Source organism: Jaculus jaculus, chromosome 12 (assembly GCF_020740685.1).
Source record: "Jaculus jaculus isolate mJacJac1 chromosome 12, mJacJac1.mat.Y.cur, whole genome shotgun sequence".
Classification (NCBI taxonomy): Eukaryota; Metazoa; Chordata; class Mammalia; order Rodentia; family Dipodidae; genus Jaculus; species Jaculus jaculus.
Genome location: NC_059113.1, coordinates 107,625,259 through 107,644,441, shown reverse-complemented (window position 1 = coordinate 107,644,441; position 19,183 = coordinate 107,625,259). Strand labels below are relative to the sequence as shown.

Here is a 19,183-nt window from a genome sequence, read left to right as displayed (position 1 = left end):
GCACTGATATCCTCTGGGTTTGCTTTGTGCTACTGTGATCCTACTTAACTATGAGCTTTTATTAGCTGCATTACCTGGAAAACAACCCAGGCTCTTGAGGCTGGCGTGGGATACAGGAAAATCTCGGTATTTATAAGGGAAGGCAGTGTGAGGGACCAGGGTTGGCTTGGTTTGGTGTGGCTATTGTTCTTTTTATTATCTTTAGCTTTTTCTCTGTTGAGATGAAGGCATGAGGGCACCTTTGTTAAACTCATGATTTTCTAATTTTCTGGGCAAATTCCATTATAGATAAGGACATTTCTTCTTGGGGTTTCATTTGCCTCCCTGGAGCCCATGAGAAATAGTCAATAAAGATTAAGAGAATTGATAAGAGACTGAGCTAATTGTGTCTGGAGGAATTTCAAGTCTATTGCTCCACTAAATGCAAAGAGGAACCAGAGGGAATGAGGGAAGTCACCATGGAGGACGTGCATCTGAACTGTTTTCTTTGCAGATCTCTTAGTGAGCAAATGTGGACGGGTGGTGTCTTAGCGAATACCTGGCTGGAAGCAACGTAAGGGACGGAGGGCTTGTTTCAGCTGCCAGCCCTGCGCGGCGGGAGCGACCGAGCGGCAGGAGCAGGAAGCAGCTGGCCACACTGAGTCTGCCCGCCGGCCGTGGAGAGCCATGGACGCCAGCGGTCACCGCTCCTCTCTGCCCAGCGCAGGACCTCAGCTCATGATGCTGCCCACACTTGAGATGGGTGTTCCCACCTCACCCCAATCAAGAGAGTCCCTGGCAGGCATGCCCAGAGGTTCATTTCCCACGTGAGTCTGGGTCAACAATCTGCACCATCACAGAGGGGCGACAGGGGGCACGGGTGCTGTGCCAGGCCAGGGTGCATGAGGTTGAGGCCAGTGCCCTTCCTCCACGGAGTTTCCTTTCTCAGGGGAGAAGACGGGGCAAGGGCAGGTCACAGCCCAGGGAAGAGGTGGCCAACTATGGGATCATGCCACAGGCTGACGTAGTATACTCAGGGAAGGCTTCTGACAGGAGATGGTCCATGCAGATGGCAGCTGGCCAGACCAGGCTTGGTGTTTGTGTGGGAAAACTAGGAAGGGAGCGTTTGACTTTGGTTTCTCCAGAAAGACCCAGATCTGGGGCTGGACACATGGCTCTGCAATTAAGGCATTTGCCTACAAAGCCTAGGGACCCATGTTTGAGTCCCCAGTACCCACATAAAACCAGATGTACTAAGTGGCACATGCACCTGGAGTTCCCTCACAGTGGCAGGAAACTCTGTTGCACCCATACTCACTCTCTCTCTCGTTCTTAATAAATAAATTAATTAATTTAAACAAGAAGGAAGACCCAGGTTTTACCTCTTCCATTCTCCAGATTCAGAAAAATAAGAAAACTAGAAAGCAGTTATTTTTGTCTTAAAGTTTCAAAAGTTGACACAGGAGAATAACTATTGTCTTACCCTCCAAAACGAATTTTGATTCTTTGAAAGAATTTAAATCAAACTTCTAATCACCATCTGGTTACTATGTTTTTGTGTGTTTTAAGCAGCCCTCATGTCCCATGAGACACGGGCTGTTGGCTTCTTACAGGGAGAAAGCCGCCTTCATTCCTCAGTGGGCTCTATGGGTCTCGGGTGGGAGTCTCCTTCAGGTGAAAGCAACTGTTTCATTTTCTGTTTACTTTCCCATGCCCATCCGACATGTGAGTTCCTCAACATCTTCAAATATCTGCAACTTCTTCATGCAAGTGCTAATTTATCACAGTAACATCTGTTTTTTTTTTTTTTAAAGCTATTCAATGGGTATCTGAATCACTTTTCTAAGTTCTTTATCAGAAAAGCTGTCACTAGGATGACCAGAAAATAATGTGCATGTTCTTTTTATATTGCTTTATTATAGTTCAATAAAAGGATCTAAGTTAAGTGTATATCAAACAGATCTCCAGGAGGCTGGTGGTTGTGGGATTTTGGAACAATGCTGAAGGAGCCGAACCGAGAGAAGACACCAAGTGAGGGTCAGGTGACAGCATTGTGGGCGACACACCATGTGTCAGGCCTGGAACCAAACACTCCATTCATTCTCTCCTGCGTCCCTCACAGGCATCCTGCAAGACCGAGCGCATCCATTCTGTGGAGAAAGGAACTGGAAGTCAGAGAGGAAGGTCAGCCATGAACGGATTGACAGCTATTCAGGAAGAAATGAGAGCTTTCTGACCCCAAAGCGGGAGCCACTCCGCATCACTGTGAACCACTCTTTTCATTCCCTTCATTGGAGATCATTGGAAGTTTAGACTTTTCATTTATTTATTTATTTTTTTTTTCGAGGTAGGGTCTCACTGGAGCCCAGGTTGACCTAGAATTCACTATGGAGTCTCAGGGTGGCCTCGAACTCATGGCAATCTTTCTACCTCTGCCTCCCAAGTGCTGGAATTAAAGGCATGCATCACAACACCTGGCTTATTTATTTATTTATTAATTTGTTTATGTATTTGAGAAAGAGGGAAAGTGGGAGAGAGAGAAAGAATGCCAGGGTCTCTAGCCACTGCAAACAAACTCCAGACACATGCACCACCTTATGCATTTGGCTTATGTGAGTCCTGGGGAATCAAACCTAGGTCCTTTGACTTTGCAGGCAAGTACCTTAACCACTAAGCCATCTCTCCAGTCCAAGTTTAGATTTTCCTTAGAAAATCACTTCAGCCCATCTGCTGACCACTTTTCAACACTGGATATTAAGGAAAGAAACCCAATTTCTTTAAAAAAAATTTATTGAAGACTTTTATATCTGAACATATTACAAATTGGTCATATCCCATTGGATTGCCAGTTGATGTTCCCTCTTCCCTGGCCCCTATTCCACTGAGAGCCCTCCTTGGTGGGGTTATAGGTAATCACTGAGGGGTCAGTAGAGCATCAGTCAATTCCTGTGGGGAGGACAATGCCTCAGTGTACACCTGCACAGTCTATGGCTCTTACATTCTTTCTTCTCCCTCTTCCACAATGTTCTCTGGTGTTATAAGTTTCCTTTAGTGCTGAGTTCTAAGCAGCCTCTGGTTTTCTGCTATAGTTGACTTTGAGTCTCCTCAGTGTCTACCCATAACTCCCTGCAGGAGGTTCTCAGTCTAGCAGTGAGAGCAGCTCTCACATGAAGTCCACCACTTCTGAAATAAGGAGTCTGACTCTGATCGGCTTAGTGAAGCATCAAACCATGACGAGTGTGGAAAATCTTGCTCCAGTGAGGGTAAAGAATGTCACGGCACATGTTGAAGTGCAGCCATGAGGTTAAGGATGATGAGGTTGGCAACAGCAGGCATTCAAAGCATGTATTCAACAGAAAAGTGCAGATGCACACTCTTGTGTTGCCAATCATCACTTCTCAATGCCTGTGCCATGACAGTCAGAGGACTGACCATCCCTCTAACAGCTAAAACATGATGAAAGTTGATCAAGATGACAGTAATATTAAAATTACCTGAAACAGAATTATCATCAAAGACAAAAGATACAAGATGAGAACATTTCAAACGGGAATATAGGTAACCAACAAACCAAAGTAATGCAAATTAAGCCCTATGACTGTACACCCTGTTTTCCCTCTCAAATTGTCAACAATGGAAAAAAATTGATAAGGATTACACGTAGTGAGCATGTGGTAAAGGCGGACTGATACATGTCTAATGGAAAAGAAATGAATATAATTTTTCTATGGAGTAATCCAAAAATCAGGTTATATGTTCTAAAAGTGCAACATCTGCCTAAGAGATGATAGGCACTAAAGATTATTCTAAAGTAATATTTAATGGCATAACAAAGGGTCGGAGGCAGGAAATGGCATTGTGAGATGACACTGTTTTGGCGATGGAAAGGCCCCTGGTTCGTGCTGTGCGTGGCCCGGGCTCATCTCTCCTCCCCACTGGGGCGCTGCTGTAGTCATCCCTAGACCCCCAAACCAGGCTGCCTTCCCAGGCTGTCACGAGGATCATGGGACTATTGTTTTCTCCGGTGACACTATTTCTTCATCTAGCAGACTGAGCTTCTCTCCCCACCTTCCTGAACAACGTGAAGAACCCCGTTTCCAGAGCAAGTAGGACTTTCCTTCACCAGAGCTCAGTCTGCTGAGTTCACATTCCCTCTTTCTGCCGATGCGACTCACTTTGTTTATAAAACACACATCTCCTGGTTCTCCTGGAATGTTCTCTGACCCTCAAACTTCTTTCATCTTCTGTCTGTCTTTTCAAACACAGCCAGGACTCCATTTTTGGTCCAATACTCTTCTCTCTGAGCAGTCTCTCTGTGGGCAAGCTAACACAAATATTAATTCACATCTAGCTCTGACTTATAATTTGACTCCAGTGGTAGTAGGGGTATCTACCTTTAGTAGACAGGGAAGAACAAAGCTTCAGAGCAAGGCAAGGCGAGACTTACACCTTCACTAGCTCTGATACTGATGGGAAATCGCTGCATGTCTCTACAGCTCGGTTTCTTCTCTTGCAAAAGTTCCCCTTGTATCCCCTCATATGGGTGGTGTATGGGTAAATAGTGCATTCATAGCTCTAACATAGAGTAAATGATCAATAATATTTCATTATTTTTTGAGGTAGGGTCTCACTCTCGGCCAGGCTGACTTGGAATTCATTACATAGTCTCAGGGTGGCCTCGAACTCACAGTGATCCTTCTACCTCTGCCTCCCCACTGCAGGGATTAAAGGCATGTGTCATTCCTGGCCTCAGCAAAAAAATTTAAATATATTTATATTTATTTATTTGAGAGAGAGAGAGAGGCAGAGAAAGAAGGAAAGAAAGAATGAATATGGGTGTGCCAGGGCCTCCAGTTCCTTCAAATAAACTCCAGATGCATATGCCACCATGTGCATCTGGTTTACATGGGTCCTAGGGAATTGAACCTGGGTCCTTTGACTTTATGGGTAAGCTCCTTAACCACTTAGCCATCTCTCCAGCCTTCAAAAAATTCCTTTTATTGGCAACTTCCATACATATGGACAATATACCATGATTGTAATCCCTGCTCACCACCCACCTTTCCCCTCTCCTGAATCCCCCTCCACTGAGTCCCTTCTTCTTTCCACCAGCTTCTTTTCTATATTGAGGTCATCATTTTTCCCCTCCTATTAGGCAGGTTTTGTATAGGAAGCATTAGCCACACTGTGAAGTCATGACTATCAAAGCCTTCCAGCATTGTAAGCGCTCCTCCCCTCCCTTGGCTCTTGCATTCTTTCCACCACCTCCTCCACAATGGTCCCTGAACCTTGAAGGGTAGCCTCAACCCTACGGGGATCCTCCTACCTTTGCTTCCTGAGGGCTGGGATTAAAGGCATGTGCCACTACACAGACAAGACAGAGAGGGGAAGAGAGAGAGAGAGAAAGAGAGAGAGAGAGAGAGAGAGAGAGAGATTGGGCATGCCAGGACCAGGACCTCTAGCCACTGCAAACAAACTCCAGACCATGCACCACCTTGTGCATCTGGCTTACATGAGTACTTGGCAATTGACTCTGGATCCCTAGGCTTTGAAAGCAAGCATCTTTTACTGCTAAGCCATCTCTCCACCCTTACAATAACTTTAAGTAAAGAGTTCTCTACTCACTATGGAAGAACCTTCCAGCCCATCCAACTGTGTGGCATGGGGCAGGGCTGGGCTGTGAGTGGCCCACTTCCCCAGATGGGGTTATGCAGCATCCTTCAGAGCTGCTGAGTTTAGAAACTGCCGGTCACTAGGTATTTCAGCTGGTAAAACTCCTTCAGCTTTAGACCCTTACGAACTTGGTCTTGCATAAAACTGTGATGCTTTTGTTTTTGTTTTCAAGATAGGCTCTCACTCTAGCCTAGGCTGACCTGACATTCATTCTGTAGTCCCAGGCTGACCTCGAACTCATGGTGATCCTCCTACCTCTGTCTCTCGAGTGCTGGGATTAAAGGGGTGTGCCACCATGCCCTGCTGGGAACTTTGATTTTTGAATAGATGGTTGAAATGATTTTTTTATTATTTATTTATTTGAGAGTGACAGACAGTGAGAGAAAGATGCAGAGAGAGAGAGAGGAGAGTGGGCACGCCAGGGCTTCTAGCCACTGCATACACACTCCAGATGCATGCACCCCCTTGTACATCTGGCTAACGTGGGTCCTGGGGAATCGAGCCTTGAACCGGGGTTCTTAGGCTTCACAGGCAAGCGCTCAACCACTAAGCCATCTCTCCAGCCCAGTTGAAATGATTTTATTCAATTCAAGATTTGTTGTTTTCATAAGATATCAAACCATTGATAGCTTTATTTGCATTATTTGATAAATGATCCATTTTTTCTACATTTCTGCTCTGCAAATGTCTTAGTTTGTTGGTATTTTCAAACTTTGTGATACAGCTTATAAAAATCAAGTAAACATATTTTGTCATCTACAAAAGATAAAGCCAAAGCTAAAAGACAGGATTTTAAAAGTTTTAACCATGTAAAGAGATGTTTGAAGAGGTAAGTCCAGCCTAGTTTAAACAGATAGTGCCTATATTAACATAAGATAGCACTGTGTTAATGAGTAATTTTATGTATGTTACAATGAAATAGATAAAGTGAAAAAGACAATTGCTTCAATTTGGTCTAAATCATTTAGTTCCTCTTCTGTAATAATCATGAAAATAAATTTGTTAGAATTTTAAATCTTGTCTGTCATGAAATGCTTCTTTTCTGTGTTAAGTTCAAGTTGCTTCTTCTCACGATTTTATTTATACAATTACGGTCTAATGAGTTGTTCACATGCCGACTTCCCCAAGGAGAAAGATGTGGCTCGCTCTGGAACTTCCATCTTTAGACAGGCTTTGGATCAGTCGCGATCACGGTGCACTACAGAATAATATTCATTTGTTTTCAGGCCACGGTTTTATTTTGTCATAATAAATAATTACTTTTCCAAAAAAAGAAAAAAATAATTTGAAGACATTCTTTTACAAAAATTATTTAGTGGGGCTGAGGAGATGGGTTAGTAGTTAAGCACTTGCCTGTGAAGCCAAAGGATCCCGGTTGGAGGCTCGATTCCCCAGGACCCATGTTAGCCAGATGCACAAGGGGGCGCATGCGCCTGGACTTCGTTTGCAGTGGCTGGAGGCCCTGATGCAACCATTCTCTCTCTCTCTCTCTGCCTCTCTCTCTCTCTCTCTCAAAAATATAATCAAAAAATTTATTTAGTTATTTATCTGTAGCAGAGAGAGAGAGAGAGAGGAGAGAGAGAGACAGAGACAATGGGTACACCAGGTCCTCTGGCCACTGCAAACAAACTCCAGATGCATGCACCACTTTGTGCATCTGGCTTTATGTGGGTATTGGGGAATTGAACTCGGGTTATTAGGTCTTGCAGGCAAGTGCCTTAACTGTTGCGGGATAGGAATAAAAAGAGGTGCAACAGCACAGAAGATCCGATGAAGTTGAACTGATTTGGATACAATTGTAACCTTTTCAGGGGCTAACTAGATATATATTTCTGGCTTTTTTTTTTTTTTCAGGGTAGGGTCTCACTCTAGCCCTGGCTGACCTAGAGTGACTCTGTAGTCCCAGACTGACCTCAAATTCATAGTGATCCTCCTACCTCAGCTTCCTGGGTGCTGGGATCAAAGGTGTGTGCCACCACAACCAGCTCCCCAGTATATTTTTAGCAGAATTCTAAAAATTCTCGTTTTTATACATTCTGGTGATAATGCTCATATTCCCATAAAAAATTCACCAATATGGGCTGGGGTATGCTCAGTGGTTAAAGGCACTTGCTTGCAACGCCTCCTGGTTGGGACTCAACGCCCCAGTAACCACGTAAAACCAGACGCACAACGTGATGCGTGTGTCTGGAGTTCGTTTAAGGTGACAAGAGACCCTGGCGTGCCCGTACTTCTCTCTCTCAAATAAACAAGCAAAATTAACTTTTAAAAAGAAAAGAACTCCACCTCTAAAGTATATTATGGAGGTATTTATAACTGATTCATTTACTAGAGCTAACTGTTCTGGTCTGTAATGGCCCCTGAGCCTTGGTGGGTGTGATAGATGTAACTTGTCCCTTGCTCTGCGCCAGCTTTGTCTTCTTGTCACAGTGATGGGTCTTGGGTCTTCATGGTATTTTCTGTCATCTGTAAAAAGCAGACTTTCTAACCATGGCAATCCTCCCACCTCTGCCTCCTCAGTGCTGGCGTTAAAAGTGGGTGTTACCATGCCCAGCATATTTTAAAAGACTGTTGGTACAGCAAACTGCCTTGGTAGACTGAGAAATGCCTGTTCAAGAAAGATGAGCAGTTAGCTTCCTGCTCTATGTGAAACACCATATTCTCCTGAGCACTGGCTACTGCAGTTGCTGTAAGTCTTAATGTCTTTTGTCACCGGCCCAAGAATTACATTACTCTTGCCAGCTCCTTATGAGCCGGTGGTGGGCTGGTTCAGTAGCTGCAGAGTTTGGTGAGATCTCGAATACTTCGCAGTCCTTCAAAGTAAGAGCACCAAACAAACAACAAAAATGTTGGTGAGTGGACAAATTAAATATGTATATGTTTAAAGGTTCGACATTCTTCTGAATAATCAACTGTTACCCAGAGAAAGACCCAAGAACTTCTACTGGTGAGAGGCTGTTTTGTAATCCATTTTCATGAAAGTACCACTGTTAGTCACCCGTGTTTATTTTAGATATCAGTGTTGACTTTAAAATGCTGGCAGCACTCTGTTTGGGCTTGGCTCAACAGCAAGTTGTATAATGGCGATGAATTATTTATTTAAGCATTACCTAGTCATATAGGAACTACAGACTTTGGACAAGCTGGTTGCTGCTCCAGTGTCCCTAATAGTTTAGGCTGCCGTCCATGGAACGGGACCATTCTCCCTTTCTAAAAATAACAACCAATTATCTTTGGAATAATGTTTTTCATTTGGAAGACTACCGACTTTGGTGCTGATTTTTCCATTTGCTTCAGAGGCAGATTTGTTTTCTCTCTGTTTTCAGGTACACACAAACCTGAGCCTGGGACCCCTAACCACAAGAAGCATGACAGATGGCCAAGGCCACCTGCTCCCTTGCTGCCAATCGTGACGCCCAGAGCCTGGTCAGAGGCTGGTGCCAGGCAGCTGGGGGTGTGGGAGGAAAACACTTCCCAAGGGTGAACATGGGATTAAGGTCAGTCTCTGTTTGTAACAATCTTAGTGTGTGGTATGTTGGGTGTGGGGGCGGGTAAAGGGGCTAGAATCCAGGGGAAATAGATTGTATTTTAGACCTTCCACTTTTTCTGTGACCCTGAGAAAGTCATTTGGCCTCTCAGAGTCTGTTTTCCTAACTACAAAATAGTAATAATAAATAATATTTTCCCTGTCTGTATCTTTTTTGAAAATATTTTATTTATTTATTGGAGAAAAAGAGAGAATGGGCAAGCCAAAGCTTCAAGCCACTGCAAATGAACTCCAGATACATGCACCACTTTGTGCATCTGGTTTATGTGGATACTGGGGAATCAAACCTGGGTCCTTTGGCTTTGCAGGCAAGTGCCTTAACCACTATCTCTTCAGCCCTCTGTCTATATCTGAACACTATTTTTAAAATATTTATTTTAGTATTTATTTTTATTTATTTATTTATTTAAGAGAGAGAGGAAAAGAGTCAGAGAGAGAGAGAGCGAGAGAGAGAGAATGGGTACACCAGGGCTTCCATCCACTGCAAATGAACTCCAGACACATGTGCCACCTTGTGCATCTGGCTTGTGTGGGTCCTTTGGAATTGGACCTGGTTCCTTTGGCTTTGTGGTTAAGTGCCTTAATATCTAAGCCATCTCTCTAGCCTTTAATGCTGTTCTTTTAAACATTTTATTTATTTACAAGCAGAGAGAGAGAAGGGGGCAGAGAATGAGTGTGCCAGAGCCCCTAGCCACTGCAAAAAACTCCAGGTACATGTGCCACTTTGTGCATCTGGCTTTATGTGAGTACTGGGGAATCAAACCTGGGTTGTTAGGCTTTTTAGGCAAATTCCTTACCCACTGAGCCATCTCTCCAGCCCTCTTAACACTTCTTTGAACAAAATGAAATAGCTAGATTCTGGTCATTAGAGTTACAGTACAGTCTATTTTTCTGCTTTTTTAGTTATAAAGATGGGCTATGAATATCATAAAGGTCTATGTGAATAGAGATACTATCAGTAAATAATATATGTATCTACCTCATTCCTTCTGAGGTTTTGCCTTACTTTTAAAATGTTTTATTGATTTTTGACAATTCCATTCCTGTACATGGCATATTTTGATCGTACTCACCCACATTACACTCTCCTTTCCCCTTCCCACTCCTGATGAATTCTCTCTTCTTCACAACTACTTTCATAAAAATATTTTATTTATTTGCAAGCAGAAAATAAAGTGGGAAGAGAGGTATGTGGGAACTTCGGGGCATCTAGCCACTGCAAACAAACTCCAGATGCATCTGGCTTTAGCTGGGTACTGGGGAATCAAACCTGGGTCATTAGGTTTTGCAGGCATATGTCTTAACCACTGAGCCATCTCTCCAGCCCTCATGACTTTTTTGTGCATGACTCTGTGACTTTAATTAGGGTTCCTTGCATAAGCATGGACTAGGTGTTACTGGAGTATGTGCGACTTACCAGTGGCTGTACCACTGAACAAGTAAATCCCCCTCTGAGCTACCATTCAATGCCAATAATTCCTCAGAGAGGGTTGGGCCTCACAAGTCCCTTCCCCTTCCATGATGGAATGTTGATGGGCCCAGTCTTGTCCAAATGACCACAGCTGCTGTGAGTGTATGCATGCAGTGACCATGTCATGTCCCAAGACAGCATGTCACAGCACGCCCCCCCTCCTCCCACTCCTACATTCTTTCTGGGTGCTCTTTTCTTCCGTGTTGTCCTTAGAGCCTGGGATGGGGTGATCCAGATGTCCTACTCAGCACCTTGACTAGCCACCAGTCTCTGACTAACAGCTGCTCACTCTTCAAGCTCTCCAGGCTCATAGTCCCTCTAGTCTAGCAGCGTAGACATGACTGTTCAGAAGGCAGCTTGACAGCGTGTGCATTAGCAAAAGAGCAGCAGTCTGTTCTCCACCAAAGGCCTGTGACTTTACCACCCGTGAGCCTTGGACTAGGTTTATAGTAGCAGCATGAACTACCTCTGTGAAAAGTGACTGGTTACCCCCGTGACAATCACGCCACTGTTGTGTGAGTGGGCGCGTCTCGTCTGGAAGGTCAGCGTTTTAGCGCCTGGGGTCCACAGTTGGGTAAGATAATTGATGATTTTTCTCCCCCCAGCAGCCTCCTAACACATTCTAGCATCAAGGCTTTAAAAAAAATTTCTCTCTGTGTGTGTGTGTGTGTGTGTGTGTGCACATGCATGCACACACACACACACACACACACGTGCATGGGCATATCAAGGTCTCCTGTTGCTGCAAATGAACACCAGACACTTGTGCCACTTTTTTTTGTCTGACGCACACGGGTAGCCTGGGAACTGAGCCTGGGCCAACAGGCCCCAAACAAATGCCTCTAACCACTTAGCACCCTTCCCCACACTCCAGCACTATGAAGCTGACAAGCAGGAAGGAAGCTTAAAGCGCAGTTCCAATTTTCTCTCTTCCCTTTTTTAAATAACTTTTTATTGACAGCATCCATAAGATTAGGCAATAAGCCATGGCAATTCCCGTTCCCACCTCCCCCTCAAATCCCCTCTATTGAACCCTCTCTTCTTTCCAATTAGTATCTCTTCTGTGTTGGTGTCGTCCCCTTTGCCTCCTCTTTTTTTATATTACATTGTTATTTATTTATTGGATAGAGAAAGAAGGGGAGAGAGAGAGAGAATGAATGGGCACACTAGGGCCTCCAGCCACTGCAAATGAACTCCAGACACGTGTGCCCCATTGTGCATATGGATTATGTGGGTCCTGAGGAATTGAACCTGGGTCCTTTGGCTTTGCAGGCAAATACCTTAACCGTTAAGCCATCCCTCCAGCCCTCTTTTCCTCCTTTTGTGAGGGTCCTGCATAGGTAGTGCCAGGCGCTGCGAGGTCATGGATATCCAGGCCATTTTGTGTCTGGGTGATTGCGTCGTAAGCAGTCCTGCCCTTCCTTTGGCTCTTACGCTCTTTCTACCACCTCTTCCCCAATGGACCCTGAGCCTTGGAGGGTGTGATAGAGATGTCCCAGTGCTGAGCACTCCTCTGTCACTTCTCAGCTCCATGGTGACTTTTGAGCCACCCCACCTTGTTTTCTTTATGTTACACACCCAAAGTGTGTGGTGTGTTCAGCAGTAGGGTCTAACCGTCTGGCTCTGATGAACGACCAAGAGCAATGGGAACAGCCCACAGCATTTTGGGGTCTCAGGGCCTCCAGGAACACACACTCTAACAGGAGTATAGTGGTGAATAGCGGCTGTCCATGCTTTACACACTCTTACAGGAGTATAGTGGTGAATACTTGCTGTCCACACTTTACGTACTATTACAGGAGTATAATGGTTAATATCTGTTGTCAACTTGATGGGATTTACAATGAGCCTGGAAACAAATCTCTGGGCATGTCTGTGAGAGATTTTTCTAGATGGCAGTAACTGAGGTGCGAGGACGCACCCTGACTGTGGCCAGCACCAGCCCACGGGCTGGGGTGGGGACGGTCTCGAAGGGACAGAGCTGGCAGAGCCGCAGCACCGTGGCTCTCAGCTGCCTCACTGCGGACGGAAGGTGACCACCAGCTGCGGTCGCTGCCTGGAACCTCAGACTGCAGAAACAAGCCTCCCTGCAGTTGATGTCTCAGGTACTTGGTCACAGCAATGACGTGGGGGCCTCTGCTCAGTTTAACCCTTCTCTATGTAACGTGGAGGTCCGAGACTCTCCTGGAAGCTCACAGCCCCGCTAGGCTAGAGAACGCAGTGGTGGGCAGAAATGAGAGACCCTGCCCTAAGTGAGCAGAAGGGGGGCACTGACACCTGAAGTTGCCCTCTGACCCCACAAGCATGCCATGGCATGTGCATTCCTGTGTGCATGCACACGCACACACACTATACACATCACACCAAGAAAACCTCTTTCTATCTGCGTGTTGCTGCCATTTTACACTGTTCCCTTAACAAACTGTAATCATTTGTTTCGTGGTCTTATGAGATAACCTGTTCTAATATCGGCCTGCAGCTTGACTGTAAGATAAAGTGGTGAATTATTTACATGAAGGTATATTATCTCAAGCTGTGACTCAACGGGGACTAGTGATCAATGGGCATCTTTGTGCCCAGGCTGCCATTTGTGTTCCATGCACTGAAGAGACGGTGGCTTTCTCAAGCACTCCGTAGTGACCGGGTCCTCGTGGTGAGTTTAATTGGCTCTATACTGCCCAGTCTGTAGAGGGCCCTTAAACTTTATTACCTTCCAATCACCTCTATGCACTCAGAATAGAACAGCAGAGCTATTCTGAGGCTTTTTGAATCATAAAAACCAGCTTATATTTGGACAGATACGACTGGAGGCGTTCCTACTGCCAGTCACCTCATTCAAGTTGGAAAAAGATGAAAGGGATACAGCCAAATGTGTGCATCCTGTGTTTCCTTGACTATCATAGTGCTGACTACTGTCTGTTACATAAGGGCTAAGATAGCTGTAAAATGAGACTAGAACAAATTAGGGTGACAGTACTCATTTCTAGTCAACCTCATTGAACTAATCTTTCTTATATTTTATTTTAGAGAGAGAGACAGAAAAAAATGCCACCCCTAGGGCCTCAGCCACTACAGTCAAACACCAGACAATTGCACCACCTAGTGGGCATGTGCAACCTTGCACTTGCCTCATCTTTGTGTGGCTGGCTAAGGTGGGATCTGGAGAGTCGAACATGGGTCCTTAGGTTTTGCAGGCAAGTGCCTTAACCACCAAGCTATCTCTCCAGCTCAAACTAATTGTTTTAGTAAAGCAATTCATCTTGAGACAAGTTCATTTAGCTAACATGAATCTGGAATAACTTTAGTTTTAATTCTGGACACGTAAAATTCATTTTTTATGTAGGAAAAGTCAAAGATGCCCCAAAGTAGAAAGAATGTAGAGTAAAATCCCAGGTCAATACTTATGTTTATGTCCATATACTGTGAAGCCATGAGCACCACAGCCACCTCTTGCACAACGGTCCCTGAGCTTTGGAGGGTGTGATAGAGATGTGTCTAGACAGTGCTGACCACTCTGCTGCTGCTTCTTCTCAGCATTGTAATTGAGTTTTAGGTTTCCCCAGTGGTTGCTGCCATCTGAAAGAGAAACTTCTCTAAATAAAAGTGAGAGTAGCATTAGTATATGGACATAAATATTGTTGTGAAGTTTTTATTCTACATTCTTTCTACTTTGGGGCATGCTTGACTTTTCCTACTACAAAAATGAGTTTTACATGTCCAGAATTAAACATAAAGGTATTTGGTCCGGACAGATGGCTTAGCAGTTAAGGAGCTTGCCTATGAAGTCTAAGGACACAGGTTTGATTACCCAGTACCCATGTAAGCCAGGTGCACATGGTGGTGCATGTATCTACTTTGCAGTGGCTAGAGGCCCTGGTGTGCCCATTCTCAATCTCTCTCTCAGTAATAAAACACTTAAAAACTAAAGTTTTTCATATACTAATACTATGTCACTTTTGCTTACACATCAGGGAACCTAGATCTATCCAGAGACATGCCAGCTGCCTGTGATTGCTCCCCAGGCACTGGTTGAAAAGAACCCAGCTCCTTTGTCCACTCAGTACCACCTGGACCTAGAACCATAGAGTCCTAACTTCTTTTACCTCCCTTGGGGAATGCAGTCTGGAGAAACTTTGGGAAATGGATAGGGAATGGAGCTGAAAATAGTCATGATTTCTTTCCTACTAACACCTTATTGTATAACTCTTTAGATAACGGGAGGTTTTTATACTTTTTTACTTATTTGAGATAGAGGGGTGGGGGAGTATGGGCGTGCCAGGGCCTTTTGCCACTGAAAATAAACTCCAGATGCCACTTTGAGCATCTGGCTTTACGAGGGTACTAAGGGATCAAACCCAGGCTGTCAGGCTTTGCAAACAAGCACTGGTAACCGCTGAGCCACCTCTGAAACGTAACAGGCTTTGTGAGGCCTCCTCTCTCCAAGTCCTCCTTCCCAATTTAGAGGTGGCCTTGAATTTCTCCGAAGTCCCAGCCACTGTTTCTTTCTGCAGCCTGGGGATCCCCAAAGCATGAAGCCTTGACAGCTGCCCCAGTTTTCTTTGTCTTGTTCAAGACTCCAAAAAACAATCCCACATTTTCACTCAAAAACATTTGGGAGCTCAAATGTTTTCCCTGAGTCTACTATGAAAACAAAAAAGGTTAGCATTTTAATTTCAAGTGATTTGATCGTGTGAGTTCTTCTAATAGGACCTGGCTATGGTTTTGTTTCTGGCACACAGAAGCTTTGGTCTGCTTCTAAACAGGGTGTGAAGCAGGCTTCTGACTGTGGAAATAACTCACAGGAGCCTGCGCTCGCTGTGATGAAGCTGCAGACATGTTTAGAAGCCCTTCCTACCATTTGTTTTGCAACGTGCACAAATTCCATAATAATTACTCATAATAGTATTGTCGCTCACAACTTATCATTAGTATTTTACTCCAAATACTTCACCTTGGTATTTAAATACACCTCAGTGTCAGCGGTGGTGGCCTATGCCTTTAAACCCCAACACTTGGGAGGCAGAGATAGGAGAATTGTTGTGAGTTCAAGGCCAGCCAGAGAGTGAGTTCCAGGTCAGCCTGGGCTAGACAGAGGTCCTACCTCAAAAAAAAAAAAAAAAAAAAAAAACAAATAAGTATACCTTAGAGTGCCAATGATATATTTTAGACAAAGGTGATTATTGTTATATTATGCTGAAACTTGGAAATGGTATGACATTCCTGAGAGGAAGAAGTGTCGCAGTGGGCTAATACCAACACAGTGACATCCACTTACAAATAGCAGTAGTTTACAAAACCCAAGATCTGTTCCCGTGGTGGTTTGATTCAGGTGTCCCCCATCAACTCAGGTGTTCTGAATGCCAGGTTCCCAGCTGACGGAGATTTGGGAATTGGCGCCTCCTGGAGGCAGTGTGTTGTTGGGCACCAGCTTATGGGTGTTAATAGCCAGCTTCCCCATGCCAGTGGTTGGCACACTGCCCTGTTCCTGTTGTCCACCTGATGTTGGCCAGGAGGTGATGTCCACCCTCTGCTTATGCCATCGTTTTCCCCTGCTATTGTGGAGCTTCCCATTGAGTCTGAAAGCCAAAATAAACCATTTTCTCCCCAGAAGCTCCTCTTGGTCAGGTGTTTTCCTTTCTTTTTTTTTTTTTTCTTCATTTTATTTTGTTTATTTCTTTGAGAGCAACAGACAGAGAGAAAGAGAGAGAATGGGTGCGCCAGGGCCTCCAGCCACTGCAAAGGAATTCCAGACACGTGCGCCCCCTCGTGCATCTGACTAACATGGGTCCTGGGGAACCGAGCCTCGAACCAGGGTCCTTAGGCTTCACAAGCAAGCGCTTAACAGCTAAGCCATCTCTCCAGCCCTGCTCGGGTGTTTTCTGCCAGCAGTGCGAACCTGATCCCACAGTCCCCCCTTCTGTGGGGAGGGCTTTGTTTTATTGTATTTCTTTTATAAAAATGCAATGACAGGGCTGGAGAGATGGCTTAGCAGTTAAGCGTTTGCCTGTGAAGCCTAAGGACCCTGGTTCGAGGCTTGATTCCCCAGGACCCACGTTAGCCAGATGCACAAGGGGGCACATGCATCTGGAGTTCGTGTGCAGTGGCTGGAGGCCCTGGAGTGCCCATTTTCTCACCCTCCCTCCCTCTCTCTCTCCCTCTCTCTTTCTCTCTCTCTCTCTCTCTCTGCCTCTTTCTCTGTCTGTCGCTCTCAAATAAATAAATAAACAAAAAAATTTAAAAAAAATGATATTACAAAAATGCAATGACAATCTCCATACATATACACCTGTACCCTGATCATAATCCCCTCCCCCACCCTTCTTTGTCCCTTGTCCCTCAGCCCCCTCCTGAGCCCTTCCTCCTTTCCACCTAGTCCCTCTCCTTTGATGTCTTTGGTAATGACGGCCTCTGTGAGGCCATTGGTACAACCACCACTTTGTGTCTGGAGGAGGGCTACAGAGATGGCTCAACAGCTCTCACACATGCCCGCTGCTTTGTGTCTAGGAAACACCATTCTAAAGCAATGTCCCCCAACCCCTGGCTCTTACATCCTTTCTGCCACCTCTTCAGTGGTCCCCATTGGAGGGTGTTGATAGAGATGTCTCATTTAGTGCTGGACACTCCACCGTCACTTCTCAGAGTCTTCATGAATTTTGAACCCCCACCAGTTAAAAACTGGCAATACTTAGCATTAAAGCAAGGGTCTTGTGCATGCATGCTAAGCAAGCTCTCCACCACTGAGCTACATCCCCAGCCTCCGGAACTTAACAGTTACTTTAGCTTTCTTCTCCAGTCTATGTCTTTGGTTCCCTGGATAACAGTCACTGAGAAAGTTCTTTTACAAACAGTCGTCCAGCAAATGAGTTAAGATGTGTGCCATTTGTAACTACTTACAAGTGACTGGATCTAGACACTGGTCACAGCAGCGACTATTTCCAAGAGGAAGTCAGCTGGTCACATGGTAGACATCCCACAGGGAAGAACACAGCCCCATGTAAAAGGGCTGAAGATGACCCAGTGGGTTACAAGTATTTGCTGACCCATCACAAGGGCCTGAGTTGCCCTGAATTTGGTTCCTCGGTGCACAGGTAAATGGCTGGTGAGGCCACTTACGTCTGTAGCCTCAGTTCTGTGGGGAATGGAAATGGGAGAGGCCCTGGGGCTCACTGGTCAGCCAGTCTGAATGAAAAACAGCAGTTCTACACAGGAGTCATAGATTGTTACTAGAAAATGTTCAGTGCCAGGGTTGGGATACCTCCAGTGAGTTGTTGGCCAGGGAAGTCCCTGATGCTCCCAAAACATTACAGGCCATTGCCAAGGCCCTTGGTTTCTCACCAAGAATAGATGATAAGACCCTATTGCTGAAGACTCCACATACTTGGACTGAAAGACCACTGGGAAATCCTGCTGGAACTGAGCTGATAACCTCCTCCATGTAGACCAGCTGACAGAAAGCTGGAAAAAGCCATGCTGCATGCAGGTCAATGGGAGAGAGAGAAATCACTAGTGGAGATACTCAACAGTGGACACTGCAAGCCTTCTACTTGGCCAGCCAGGCCAAATGAGCCAATAGATGCAATAGTGGCACATCTGTCATGGGGGAAACCAACCACCCTCTAATTTGACTGGAGGCCCGCTCCATGGGAGGGAATACATCCCTGATACTGAAAACATACAACAGGGGTAGTCATGAGCCCTAGAAGTGTAATGTCAGCTGCTGTCTGGCTAAAAGTATATATTATGTCATCAAACTGCCCAGTAAGCACTTCTCTTAATGTTCATACACACATATTAATGCTATTCTCACTTTTGGCTAAAGAACCTTCTCTTTTCAGATGGCAGTGACCTTGGGATGACTCAGAAGGCATCATGGTGCTGGGAAGAAGTGACAGAGAAGTGCTCAGCACTGAAACATCTCTATCACACCTTCCAAGGATCAGAGTCCATTGAGGAAGAGGTGGCAGAAAGAATGTAAAAGCCAAAGGAAGGGTAGGACTCCTTACAATGTGCTCCAGACACAAAGTGGCCTGGATGTCCATGACCTCACAGTGCCTGACACTACCTACACAAGACCATTGTAATAGGTGGAAAAGATGATGACATCAAAATAAAAGAGAGACTGATTGACAGGGGGAGGGAATATGATGGAGAGTGGAGTTTCAAAGGGGAAAGTGGGGGGGGAATTACCATGGGATATTGTTTATTAATTATGGAATAAAAATATTATTAATAAACCAAAGAAGAAATAAAGAAATATATTCTTTTTTTTTTCAATTTATTTGAGAGTGACAGAGAGAGAGAGAGAGAGAGAGAAAATGGGCATGCCAGGGCCTCCAGCCACCGCAAACGAACTCCAGACGCGTGCGCCCCTTTGTGCATCTGGCTAACGTGGGTCCTGGGGACTCGAGCCTCAAACCGGGGTCCTTAGGCTTCACAGGCAAGCGCTTAACCACTAGACCATCTCTCCAGCCCAAGAAATATATTCTTTTAAAAAGAAAAAAACAAAGACAGCA

General features: G+C 45.1%; 1 long non-coding RNA gene across 2 annotated transcripts; it reads left to right on the top strand.

The window, feature by feature from the left end:
- Positions 1–8,389: 8,389 nt before the first annotated feature.
- On the top strand, positions 8,390–18,560 carry LOC123453628. Of its 2 annotated transcripts, none has more exons than XR_006632888.1 (3): positions 8,390–8,504; positions 8,979–9,149; positions 18,506–18,560. It is a non-coding gene; the product is annotated as an uncharacterized LOC123453628 (long non-coding RNA). The 2 variants fall into 2 exon arrangements; XR_006632887.1 differs by having other exon boundaries at positions 8,441–8,599.
- The last annotated feature ends 623 nt before the right edge of the window (positions 18,561–19,183 follow it).